This window comes from Heterodontus francisci, chromosome 8 (assembly GCF_036365525.1).
Source record: "Heterodontus francisci isolate sHetFra1 chromosome 8, sHetFra1.hap1, whole genome shotgun sequence".
NCBI lineage: Eukaryota > Metazoa > Chordata > Chondrichthyes > Heterodontiformes > Heterodontidae > Heterodontus > Heterodontus francisci.
In genome coordinates this window covers 87,868,355-87,881,078 of record NC_090378.1, presented here as the reverse complement: position 1 = coordinate 87,881,078, position 12,724 = coordinate 87,868,355, and the positions used below count along the sequence as shown (strand labels likewise).

Below are 12,724 nucleotides of genomic sequence, written 5' to 3'. Positions count from 1 at the left end.
AGCACCAGAGCCAGAAATCCCAGGAGGTGACAGATGTGCCCAATGGCCTTCCTGGTGTTCCACTAAATGCCCAAATCAACACTCTAAAAATCTTTGTGTATTTCTGGGAGTTAACATTTGTAAACTATTCATGACCTTATATCAGTAATGTAAAATAATCAAACATGCCTTTCATGTGAAATAGTTAAAAGTCTGAAATTTATAGCCATGCATATTTGAAGACAAAAGGAGATAGTGCCTGGGAGAGCCAAAACTACACTCTTCAGCATTGGCTAATGACACACTTGTGGTAGCCACAGACAGTGCCAATGCACTGAGGCTCAGCCAACCACTGGGATCATTGTTGAAAACGCCATTGGCATCTTAAAGGATGTACACCTTTCACTTCATATGGTCTGAACTCTGTCTCAGTTTGATTGAGCCTAATGATGAGGCCATCACTGAAGTGGATCTAATTGATTCAAATGCCAGCAAAATGTAACCGTTTAAGGTTGTACAGAGTGGTAAAAGCGATCTAGATCAATCCGGATTCGTTTTGCTGTCCTGAATGAGGTCTAATTGAGATTAGCAATTTTGTTTGAATTAGCCCCAAGTTATAGTCAGTTATATGCAGGAGGCTCATGGCCAATAGGAACTGCCTATCATACCCTGTAGAGAGGGGAAATCACATGACACTGCCTGAACTCAACCTCAATGCATTTTGTTGTGGTGTTAACCTAGGGAGGTATTGTACCGTGTGCCCCAATGCCACAGGAAATAAAACAATAGATATGTTTGCATATTAAGGGTAATGGAATCAAGGCACATAAATGGACTAAGATGCAGATCAACCATGATCTAATTGAATGGCAGAACAGGTTTGAGGGATTGAATGGCATCCTCCTGTTCCTATGTTCCTTACTATATTAATGAAGTAATAAGATTTTACTAATTATTCTTAGGTGGTGTCTGCCACAACGACTGCGCTACATAATATTTCTTTCGGCAGAATTCGCAAGAAACTTAACTAACATTTGAATAGGTTTGTAAGGCTTTAAAAAAAATTATGGAGGTAAAAATATTATTTCCTCACCTTTTATATTAACAAAGAAACGGTCTATGAATATGTAATGTGCCATGTGAGGCCACTTCCTTCCTAAAACAACTTAGGATGGTGTGCTGCAAACTCATGTGAAGAGGTTAATTAGTATGCACTCACATGAACAAAATCTTTCGAACAGTGCCCAAGATACTTGGCTCTGAATAAAATTGATTTCTATATGAGTGTATAAAGAAGGAAAGATAATTGGCAGTGAGTGCATGCAATGATACATTCTCTGGATTCTGCAGGAAGAGCAAAATATAGCAGATGCTAGAAGTCTGAAGACAGACAGCAAACGATAGACTCAGCAGATCAGTGAGCATCTGCAGGGAGAGGAAAGTAGGGTTAATGTTGCAGGTTTAAAATCGTTTTGCTGTTCAGAAACTGCTTGAGCTTCAACTGCACTGTTTGATAGCTTCAAATCTCAGTTAATTACTGTCTTTTTATACCCGGGCATCAAATGTTAAGGTGCAAAAATAATTGAGAGGTTATAACCAGCAAAAAAGACTGAAAAGGCTGGGATGCTTCTATCTGGAAAAGGGAAAACTGAGAGCTAACTATAAATACTTTTATAAAATTGTAAAATGGTTTGATAGGGTAAATGTAGAGAAGGTGTTTTCTCTTGTAGGGAGTCCAAAACCGCAAATCATAAATATAAGATAATCACTAAGAAATTCAATAGAGATTTCAGGAGAAATGTCTTAATGCAGAGAGTGGTAGAGTGTGGAACTGACAACCACATGAAATAGTTGAGCGAATAGCATAGATGTCTTTAAGGGGGTTATTAGGTAACGACATGAGGGAGAAGGAAATAGAAGAATACGCATAACCACCGCCATATACCAGTTGGGTTGAATTACATGTGTGCTGTTAATTTTATGAAATAAGACCGTGTAATGTATTTTCCTTTCACTAAACCATCTAAAATCTATCCAATAGCAAGAAAGACTTGTATTTATATAGTGCCTTTCACAGTCTTCACAACATTTTGGGCGGCACAGTGGCGCAGTGGTTAGCCTCACAGTTCCAGCGACCTGGGTTCGGTTTTGTGTGCTGCCTGTGCGGAGTTTGCAAGTTCTCCCTGTGTCTGCGTGGGTTTCCGCCGGGTGCTCCGGTTTCCTCCCACAGCCAAAGACTTGCAGGTTGATAGGTAAATTGGCCATTGTAAATTGTCCCTAATGTAGGTAGGTGATAGGAGAATGGTGGGGATGTGGTCAGGAATATGGGATTAATGTAGGATTAGTATAAATGGGTGGTTGTTGGTCGGCACAAACTCGGTGGGCCGAAGGGCCTGTTTCAGTGCTGTATCTCTCTATGACTCTAATCACAAGATATTGTAAAGCACTTTGCAGCCAGTGAAGTACTTTAGAAGTGTAGTCACTGTTATAATGTAGCAAACACAGTGACCAAATTGTGCACAGCAAGCTCCCACAAACAGCAATGTGATAATCTGTTTGTGTTGATTTGAGGGATAAATATTGGCCAGGACACCAGGGGAACCCCCCCACCCCCCACCCACCCCCCGCCCCCCCCCCCCCCCCAACTCTTCAAAATAGTGCAACAGGATCTTTTGCATCCACCTGAGATGGAAGACAATGCCTCAGTTTAACGTCTCATCTGAAAGGTGGCACCTCCAACAGTGCAGCACTCACGCAGTTCCACACTGGAGTGTCAGCCTTGATATGTGTGCTCAAGTCCTGGAGTGGGACTTAAAGCCACAAAGTTCTGATTCAGAGGCGAGATTGCGACCAATTGAGCCATGGCTGACATTAAAATATAGTGCCTGTCATGACCTCACGACGACCCAAAGCGCTTTTACAGCCAATGAAATACCCTTGACGTGTTGTCACTGCTGTACTGTAGGAAATGCAGCAACGGATTTGTGCATAGCAATTGCCACAAAAAGCAACGTGATAATGACCAAGTCATCTGTTTAGTGATGTTGTTTGAGGGCTAAACATTGGCCAAGACACCGGGGAGAATTCTGCTCATTAATTTACTCATCTGAGGGAGGTGACTATTAATAGGTCAAAGATCTAAGCAGGTAAAGCTTTTTTTTTAGTTTCTTCCTGACCCATAAGTTAAAATAGAGTGAAAACTACAGACATTAGTTTCATGTTTTCATGTTTTGAACTGCCTTCTCATTTTATACTTTACAGGGTTATTTCTGTGGAAATTTTACTGGACATTTTAATCACAAACCCAAGTCTTCAGCTTTCTTTGGGAACCACATGAAACAGTTTTAATGAAATCCATTAGAAAGCTGACCATTCAAAACATCCTGAATGAGCTTCTATGACAGCACTGGAGACCAGAATAAGGTAAACGTTTTTACATAGTCCTCAGTGTGACAAAAATGCTGTATTGCGATCATAAAATAATGTAATAGTATAGCATGGAAGGAGGCCATTCATTGCCTGTGCTAGCCTTTTGAAAGAGCTAACCAATTCATCCATTCCCTTGCCCTCTCCCCCATAGCCCTGCAAATTTTTCCCCTTCAAGTATTTATCCAATTTCTTTTTGAAACGTTTATTAATCTGCTTCCCACCACCCTTTCAAAAGCAATGCAGTTCAGAAAACAAGTTACTGCACAAAAAAGATTTCTCCTCCTCTCTCCTTTTTTTTGCCAACTACCTTAAATCTGTGTCCTCTAGTTACCAACCCTTCTGCCACTGGAAACAGTTTCTCCTTACTTACTCTGTCATGGTTTTGAAACGCTCTATTAAATCTCCTCTTAACCTCTGTTCTAAGGAGAACAACCCCAGCTTCCCTAGCTTCTCCATGTAACTGAAATCCCTCATCCCTGGTACTATTCCAACAATTCTCCTCTAGACCCTTTCTAAAGCCTTGATATCCATCCCAAAGTATGGTGTCCAGAATTGGACACAATACTCAGCTGGGGCCCAATCAATACAGAGCAGGACTCCCTACTGACTCAGCAAGATTATCTGGTAGGGTCACTACTGCAATATCCCTTGGGCTTGAGAGGTGCCAGTTGTGTTATGAAATGCGTGCAGGTCAAGCAAGGACAGAATCATGCTCACCTGGTACACTGCCCACTATTGGACATCGTGCTGCCAATCTGTGCCTGGGTTCAATGTTTGAAGGATTGACCATGCTTGTAGTGGCTTCAGGAAGGGAGTGAAAATGATCCTGGAAAAGCCATGTTCCTAATTGGCACCTTTGATTGTGTACAGCCTATTTATTCATCGTACATGGCTGAATTCTGAGAATGTTTTTCCTTTTGTAGGTAGCATATTATTATAAATTAAGGCCTCAAAAAAGGACAATTTTGGAAAATAGGCCTCAAATTGAACTCCAAATCTTTATGGTGCTGGCTGTGAGAGAGAATATTCCTGATAACCACGAAGATGCATAGTTCAGCTGGCTAGAATTTTGAGTTCCCTACAGAGTTGCTATGACATTTAGGAGGGGAAATGTGTTCCTGTAACAGCACTTCTAGAATCTTCATTGATATCATTGAAGAACGTTGCATGGGTTGTGTAGGTAACAGTTCATGGCATTGCCTGCCGCCATCAATCAATTTAAGTCTGCACTGCACTCTGCTATGCAAATAAATTTCTCCCCTCTTACTTTCATAATCATATGTGATTTTTGTTACGTTAAATATAAACTCTCAAAATTCAGTGCTCTGAACTGGCTGTTTAGTGCCTGGGATTTTCTGCTGCAGTTTGACAGGAAACCAAGGAAATCTGAAAAAAGTTTGTGAATATTTTTTATTTGAAACAAAGTATGCACTTGCAAGTACAAGAGTGTTTTGGTAGAAATTCTCATGATTACAATCACACCATTATCCAAGATGCTAGAGTCATGCTAGACCAATAAAGAGCATTACAAATGGAATATTACGAACTTGTGGAATATTTGTACCGAGTATTACTGGGTATTTTGTTATATACTGCTTGTTTACCAGAGAAGAAAACTATTAATATACCACACAGGTTCCAAGTAAACTTGCTGGTTGGAAGGACAGGCCCCTATCAACTAATACAGTGATGCAGCATTAATGAAAATCCTTTCAGTTCCTAAGTCTGCATGGTCCATTAACAAATAACAAAATATGTACATTTCTATAGTTCTTCTCATGTGCAGGCAGATGGCTCCAAGTGTTTTGAAAGGTGAGGGAAAAATCAACAGTGGAGGCCAAGTAGATGGGAAAAGAGAGAGAGAGAGAGAGTGGGTACATTTAGGGAAGTAGGGAGGGGTGTCAGGGGTTGGGGTGGTGATCTGAAGGCAAAGTTAAATAACAAGGATTTTGAAAGCAGGAAGGGATTAAGGGAGGGACTTCTTGGAAACAGGATCTTGCTGACTGAGAGAATGGAATGGGGAAATGAGAATTAACCTTGTGTCAGAGGAGAGGAGGGTGTTACAAGCTCGCAGGACACCAGTCTAGTGTGTACACTGTCTTTACTGAAAACTGACTGTGATGGCTGCCTCCAATCAGAGTGCTCCATGGTCGAGGTCACATGACTACAGCAAGCCAGGAGGCACATTAGTACAGTATTGCATTTCTATCCCAAACAGAGGGTATGTGTGGGATGTATGGCCTGACACTGGTGAAGTATTGGGAAGTAGCCATGCAGGGAAAAACAAGTGTTGCTCATGGATTAAAAGTTATGGGATTAGTTCTAAGGGCTGGTGTTTTTGCTCATGAGCCAGGGAGGGAAGTAGTCACAGCCTCCAACTTTCATGGTGGTAGTGAGCTGCTAATTGGCTAGAGGGCGGGTTGGGTGGACAATTAGTGGCTGTGGGGGTGGGAAGGGAGGCGGGACTGTGCAAGTGCAGGCCCCATTTAAACTCATCACGGGAACCATTACTGTGGCTGGCATTTGACTGAAAGAATGGATGCGCCAGTGATGGAAGAAGAAAGGGAGCGGGCTGGCATCCAGTGCAGGGCTGCCCCTCGCTTCTCCTACGCTTACCTGAGGTCCTTCTGGAGGCAGTGAGGGAGAGGAAGGAGGTCCTCTTTCCAGAGGGTGGTAGGAGGCCACCCTTCCAAACAAAGCTGCAGGTTGTTGAGACTGTCAGCAGCAGAACTGTGGTCATGATGAGCCGAGTCCGATGCTGGAAAAGGTTCAATGACCTTATTCACTCTGGCAAGGTGAAAGTAATGGCAGACCTTCAGGTCAGGCCTCTGGGTAATCAACCTCCAACAGACACACCAGCTGAGGAGCTTGAGGGTGCATGCTGCTCCTGAACCTGGGAGGAATGTGTTCCCAGGCTACTTACTGCCCCCTCAGGAAGGCTCAGAGCCGTAGTACTGCTAAGGACTTGCCAGCACTGATACATGTAGCTTCTTATGTTAATAAGCTGCTGGCATTGGCCACAGGGGCCAGCAGTGCTTTATCCCTCTCTCTTTTGTCCTTGCAGGAGAAATGGTTGCACAATGCCAGAGAAAGGGCGCTGACAGGACGAGTGTCTCCCACAGGTTCTGATGTGGAGGGGGAACAACAGAGTCCTATGGCGACACTGGGGTAAGCACTGGAAACGGACATCAGAGCATATACCGTCACATCTTCCAAGTGCACACTCCACTAGTGCAGATACACTCACAGCGGTGGGTCCTCATGCAGAATTACATATGGGTCTCACTGGGTGAAGAGCATGTTACAAGTGAGCAGGAGGAGGTGACAGAGGCAGAGGCAGCTGAAGATGGAGGACCGACACAGCCCTGCTCAGCTGGACACAGATACAGAGCCTCACGAGTCACAGGAAAGGAGGCTCTACTTAAACCACCAGCAACAGATGTGTTCCCACATGTGGGAGTTCCCTGAGGCAATACAGGGTTGTGGGCTGAGAATGGAGGAGTCCATCCAGCTCATGTGTGCCTCCAGGGCTCAGGGTTTGAACTCGTGAGCTTCTCCATTGAGAGAGTGGCCAACCTCATGGAGAGCCATATGCGGAAGCACTCGGAGTGGATACAGGAACAACATGCTGACCTGCACAGAATGTATGCAACACTCAGTAGCATTGACTGATCAGTGGCGCCGGTGGTGCAGAATGTTTGAAGTGCATGCCAGTTGTGGCCCAGTTGATGCTCCCCTCTAGCCATCCAAGGGCTGAGGCTATCACCGATGAGGGTGCCACCCCTCACAGTGCGCCATTATCATCACCATCTGACTGATTGATGGAGGCTGCCCCTGATTGATGCAGTGCAGCAGCCTCTGAAGGTCCCCCCACTAGCACCTCCATGACGAGGATGACGTCCGTGTGCATCTCAGTCACAAGTAAAGACATGTGACCAGGCTGCGTCTACTTCATCCAAGGCTACAAGGGGAGCACCGTGTATAAGAGGCTGAGAGTGGAGGCCATCACATCAGGCAGAGCACTGAGTGGTTTACTGGGGTTTGCCTCACCTGTAAATGTGCACTTCCCTTATTCAACACAATGAAAACATTGACACATGACGCCAGACTTGTGTGCTTCCATTCTTCAATGGTGACCACTGGAAAGGAGGGAAGAGGTGGTGAAGGGAAACAAGGGTCCTTGCAGGGGAATAGTGAAACCTCTGGACAGATGTGCATCATTCATTGGTAGTAAGATTGGATCGATTCCAGGCTGCATCTTCAATGGACGTGCTCTCACAGGCAGATCAAATTAAGTTCAAGACCATGCTGAATTCCTGGGTTAGAAGGGCACAGCTGAAACGTGCCTGGATCAGATGATCCCTGACATTGATGGCATCCTGCCGAGACACTCGGGTCCTGCACCGGGCCCGGCCACCTCCCTGTGCAGCTGCGACACCTCTGTGTTCTGGATCCTCATCCTGCTCCTCCTCTTTCTCCGATGAGCTGTGTCCTTCCAGGCCTTCACTCTCTGCAAGGTCCACACCTCGCTGGAGGGCCATGTTATGGATCTCACTACAATGCACAAGACCCTTGCAGGAGTGTACTACAGGTCGCCACCACCTGACCAGTCCGGGCATTAGAACTGCATCTCTAGAAACTTGATGGCCTTGTGAGCAGATGGTCCAGTTGTAGCCCCTTTGTGGCTACTTCTTGGGTCACGTAAAGGGTTGAGTAGACATCTTTTTAAAGGATAACCCTTGTCCACTAGAAACCATCCACAGCATTTCGGTGTGGAATGAAGAGCTACGGAACCCTGGACTGCCGAGGATGAAGGAGTCATGGCAGCTTCCAGGAAAGTAAGGGCACACATGGAGGAAGCTCTTGTTGTGGTCGCAGACCAGTTGAACGTTGAAGGAGTGGAAGCTCTTCCTGTTGATGAATCTCACTGGGTGGTCACTCTGTGCCTTAATGGCCACATGGGTACAATCGATAATGCCCTGTGCCTGGGAGAATCCAGCGATGGAGGCGAAACCTATTGCCCTTTGTGTCTGCAATTCAATATACTGCCCAGCTTTCACAAATCAGTGACTTGTGAGATGCAAAGTGTGCAGCCATTTACAAGATGCTTCCAAGGTCTGCAGCTGATCTTGCAAGGAGCCAGAGGCAAAGAAGTTCAAGGTCACACTGGGTGATGGCTACCAACAGGGCATGGCAACCAGTGTTGCCAGGTGTGAGGTCTTCCACGACAAGAGCACAAATCTCTGTGAGCATCTGCATGGATAGTCACAGTCTCCTGCGGCACTGGTTCTCTGACATCTTCAGGTAGCTCCATCTTCGCCAGTAGACCCTCTGGCCTCTGTTGCCTTCCCAAACTCCCATCCCTCTCCTGTGCCCTCCTCAGGCCCAGGGCTCTTCCTTTTTAAAAATTCTTTTATGGGCTATGAGCATCGCTGGCAAGACCAGCATTCATTACCCACTCCTATCTGACCTTGAGAAGGTGCTGATGAGCTGCCTTCTTGAACTGCTGCAGTCCATCTGGTGTAGGTACACCCGCAGTGCTTTTAGGGAGGGACTTCAAGGTTTTGGACCCAGTCATAGTGAAGGAACGGTGATATATTTACAAGTTAGGATGGTGTGTGGCATGGAGGGGAACCTGCAGGTGTTCACAGATGTCTGCTGCCTTTGTCCTTCTAGATCAGGATTATCTAACCTTTTCATGTGGAGGGCTACATTACAATTTATGTTGCATGGGGAGCCATTGAGACAATTTCGGAAAGATAAAGGCATGAAAATAATTATCATACTATTAATCAAAACAACATGTGCATTTTTGTGAAGGAGCTTTAAATGAGGAGATTAATCTATTGACTTACTTTCTCATCACTATGTTGGACACTGATTAAGTGAGATACCTGGCATTTTTTGCTTGCACAAGTAATCAATGTTTGCTAGCACACTTGTAGCAGTGTGGAGTATTCCAGATAGATGTCCATCTGTCAGGAGTGATCGTGATCACTCCCTCTCCCTCTCCCTCTGTCTGCCTATCTCTCTCTCTCTGTCGCCCCCCTTGACATGCAATGGCATTACGATTGCTGAATCCCCCACTATCACCATTCTAGGGGTTACCATTGACTGGAAACTGAACTGGAGTAGCCATGTAAATACCATGGCTACAAGTGCAGGTCAGAGGCTAGGAATCCTGCGGCAAGTAACTCACCTCCTGACTTCCCAAAGCCTGTCCACCATCTATAAGGCACAAGTCAGGAGTGTGATGGAATACTCTCCACTTGCCTGGTTGTGTGCAGCTCCAACAACACTCGAGAAGCTCGATACCATCCAGGACAAAGTAGCCCGCTTGACTGGCACCCCATCCACAAACATTCACTCCCTCCACCACTGATGCACAGTGGCAGCAGTGTGTACCATCTACAAGATGCACTGCAGCAACGCCCGAGGCTCCTTAAACCTTCCAAACCCATGACTGCTACCACCGAGAAGGACAAGGGCAGCAAGTGCATGGGAACACCGCCATCTGCAAGTTCCCCTCCAAGTCACACACCATCCTGACTTGGAACTATATCGCCGTTCCTTCACTGTCGCTGGTTCAAAATCCTGGAACTCCTTTCCTAACAGCACTGTGGGTGTACCTACCTCAGAAGGACTGCAGCGGTTCAAGAAGGCAGCTCACCACCACCTTCTCGAGCAATTAGGCAATAAATACTGTCCTAGCCAGCGGTGCCCACATCCCATGAATGAATATAAAAAAATTTCACTCTCACCTCACCTCTTGATTTCAGCTTTTTTGTCCACATTTAGACTAAAGCTGTAATGAAGTCTGGAGCCATGTGGCCCTTGGGGAACCCAAACTGAGCATTGGTAAGCAGATTATTGCTGAGTAAGTGCCACTTAATAGCACTGTTGACGATGCCTTCCATCACTTTACTGATGATCGAGAGTAAACTGATGGGGCAGTAATTGGCTGGATTGGATTTGACCTTTTTGTGGACAGCACATCCCTGAGCAATTTTCCACATTGTCAGGGACATGCCAGTGTTGTATCTGTACTAGAACAGTTTGGCTAGGGGCGCGGCAAGTCTTGGAGCACTGTTCTTCAATACTATTGCTGGGATGTTGTCAAGGTCCAAAGGCTTTGCAGTATCCAATGCCTTTAACTGTTTCTTGAGATCACATTTCCTTCTTCAGAAGACTTGAACGTATGTGAAAGCAACAGGGAGAAGAAAATCCCAAAAAGTGTGGGTGCGAGAACACAGCCCTGTTTCACGCCACTCAGGATAGGAAAGGGGTCTGATGAGGTGCCGCCATGTTGAATTGTGCCTTTCATATTGTAATGGAATGAGGTGATGATACTTAGTAGCTTTGGTGGACATCCAATCTTTTCTAGTAGTCTGAAGAGACCACGTCTGCTGACGAGGTCAAAGGCTTTGGTGAGATCAATGAAAGCAACGTAGAGGGGCATCTGTTGTTCGCGGCATTTCTCCTGTATCTGACGAAGGGAGAACAGCATGTCAACGGTCGATCTCTCTGCACGAAAGCCACACTGTGCCTCAGGGTAGACGCGCTCGGCCAGCTTCTGGAGTCTGTTTAGAGCGACTCGAGCGAAGACTTACCCCATTATGCTGAGCAGGGAGATTCCATGGTAGTTGTTGCAGTCCCCGTGGTCACCTTTGTTTTTATAGAGGGTGATGATATTGGCCTCGCGCATGTCCTGGGGTACTGCTCCCTCGTCCCAGCACAGGCATAGCAGTTCAAGTAGTGCTGAGAGTATAGCAGGCTTGGCACTCTTGATTATTTCAGGGGTAATGCTGTCATTCCCAGGGGCTTTTCCACTGGCTAGAGAATCAATGGCATCACTGAGTTCCGATTTTGTTGGCTGTATGTCCAGCTCATCCATGACTGGTAGAGGCTGGGCTGCAGTGTCAGTGACAACATTCTCCCTGGAGTACAGTTCTAGGTAGTGCTCAACCCAGCGGTCCATTTGTTTGCGTCGGTCAGTGATTATGTCTTCTGATTTAGATTTGAGGGGGGCGATCTTCTTGATGGTTGGCCCAAAAGCTCTTTTAATGCCATCATACATTCCTCTGATGTTTCCGGTGTCTGAGGCCAGCTGAATATGACTGCATAGGTGTTGCCAGTAGTCACTTATGCAGCGCCTGGCTGTTCTTTGTGCAGTGCTTCTGGCTGCTTTAAGTGCTACGAATGTTAACTCGCTGGGGGCATTCTTGTAGTTCAACAGTGCAGTGTGCTTAGCAGCTATGACAGGTTCCAGCTCTTCATTATGAGATTGAAACCAGTCTGCATTTCTCTTCGCACGTTTGCCGTAGGTGGTCAAAGCTGACTCATAGATGGCATCTCTGATGTGGGCCCACTTGGTCTCAGCATCCCCTGTGGGATTGTTTTGAAGGGCTGTTACAAGTGAATTTAGAAATTTTTGTAACAGCTGCGGATGAGAAATTCTGCTCTTGTTGATGCGCGGGTGGCCCTTCTGCTTGGAATGATGCAACTTCTTTGGTCTGAGTCTAACCTTGCTGCACACCAGGGAGTGGTCGGTGTCGCAGTCCGCACTGTGGAAGCTGCGTGTGATTTGAATACTGTTTAAGGAGGCTCGCCTTGTGACGATGAGGTCTAGCTGGTGCCAACAACGTGATCTTGGGTGCCTCCATGATACCTGGTGACAGGGTTTAGTGTGAAAGAACGAGTTGGTGATGCAGAGGTTATGATAGGTACACAACCCAACCAGTTTCTGCCCGTTCTCATTCATCCTTCCAACGCCATAGCGCCCAAGGCAGGAGGGCCATGAGTCAAAGTCCAAAGTACGGAAAGTCCTCATCAGGGAACTCCTCTTTGCTGACGATGCTGCTTTAACATCTCACACTGAAGAGTGTCTGCAGAGTTTCATCGACAGGTTTGCGGCTGCCTGCAATGAATTTGGCCTAACCATCAGCCTCAAGAAAACGAACATCATGGGGCAGGACGTCAGAAGTGCTCCATCCATCAATATTGGCGACCACACTCTGGAAGTGGTTCAGGTGTTCACCTACCTAGGCTCAACTATCACCAGTAACATGTCTCTCGATGCAGAAATCAACAAGCGCATGGGAAAGGCTTCCACTGCTATGTCCAGACTGGCCAAGAGAGTGTGGGAAAATGGCGCACTGACACGGAACACAAAAGTCCGAGTGTATCAAGCCTGTGTCCTCAGTACCTTGCTCTATGGCAGCGAGGCCTGGACAATGTATGTCAGCCAAGAGCGACGTCTCAATTCATTCCATCTTCGCTGCCTCCAGAGAATACTTGGCATCAGGTGGCAGGACCG

The 12,724-nt window shown here is 46.2% G+C and overlaps 1 protein-coding gene across 1 annotated transcript in view; it reads left to right on the top strand.

The window, feature by feature from the left end:
* Positions 1 to 3,384: 3,384 nt before the first annotated feature.
* ptprc (protein tyrosine phosphatase receptor type C) overlaps positions 3,385 to 12,724 on the top strand; it is a 210,050-nt gene continuing 200,710 nt past the window's right edge. Inside the window, exon 1 of the mRNA XM_068037643.1 lies at positions 3,385 to 3,402. The gene's annotated coding sequence lies outside the window, so the exon portion shown is untranslated. The remainder of the gene's footprint in view (positions 3,403 to 12,724) is intronic.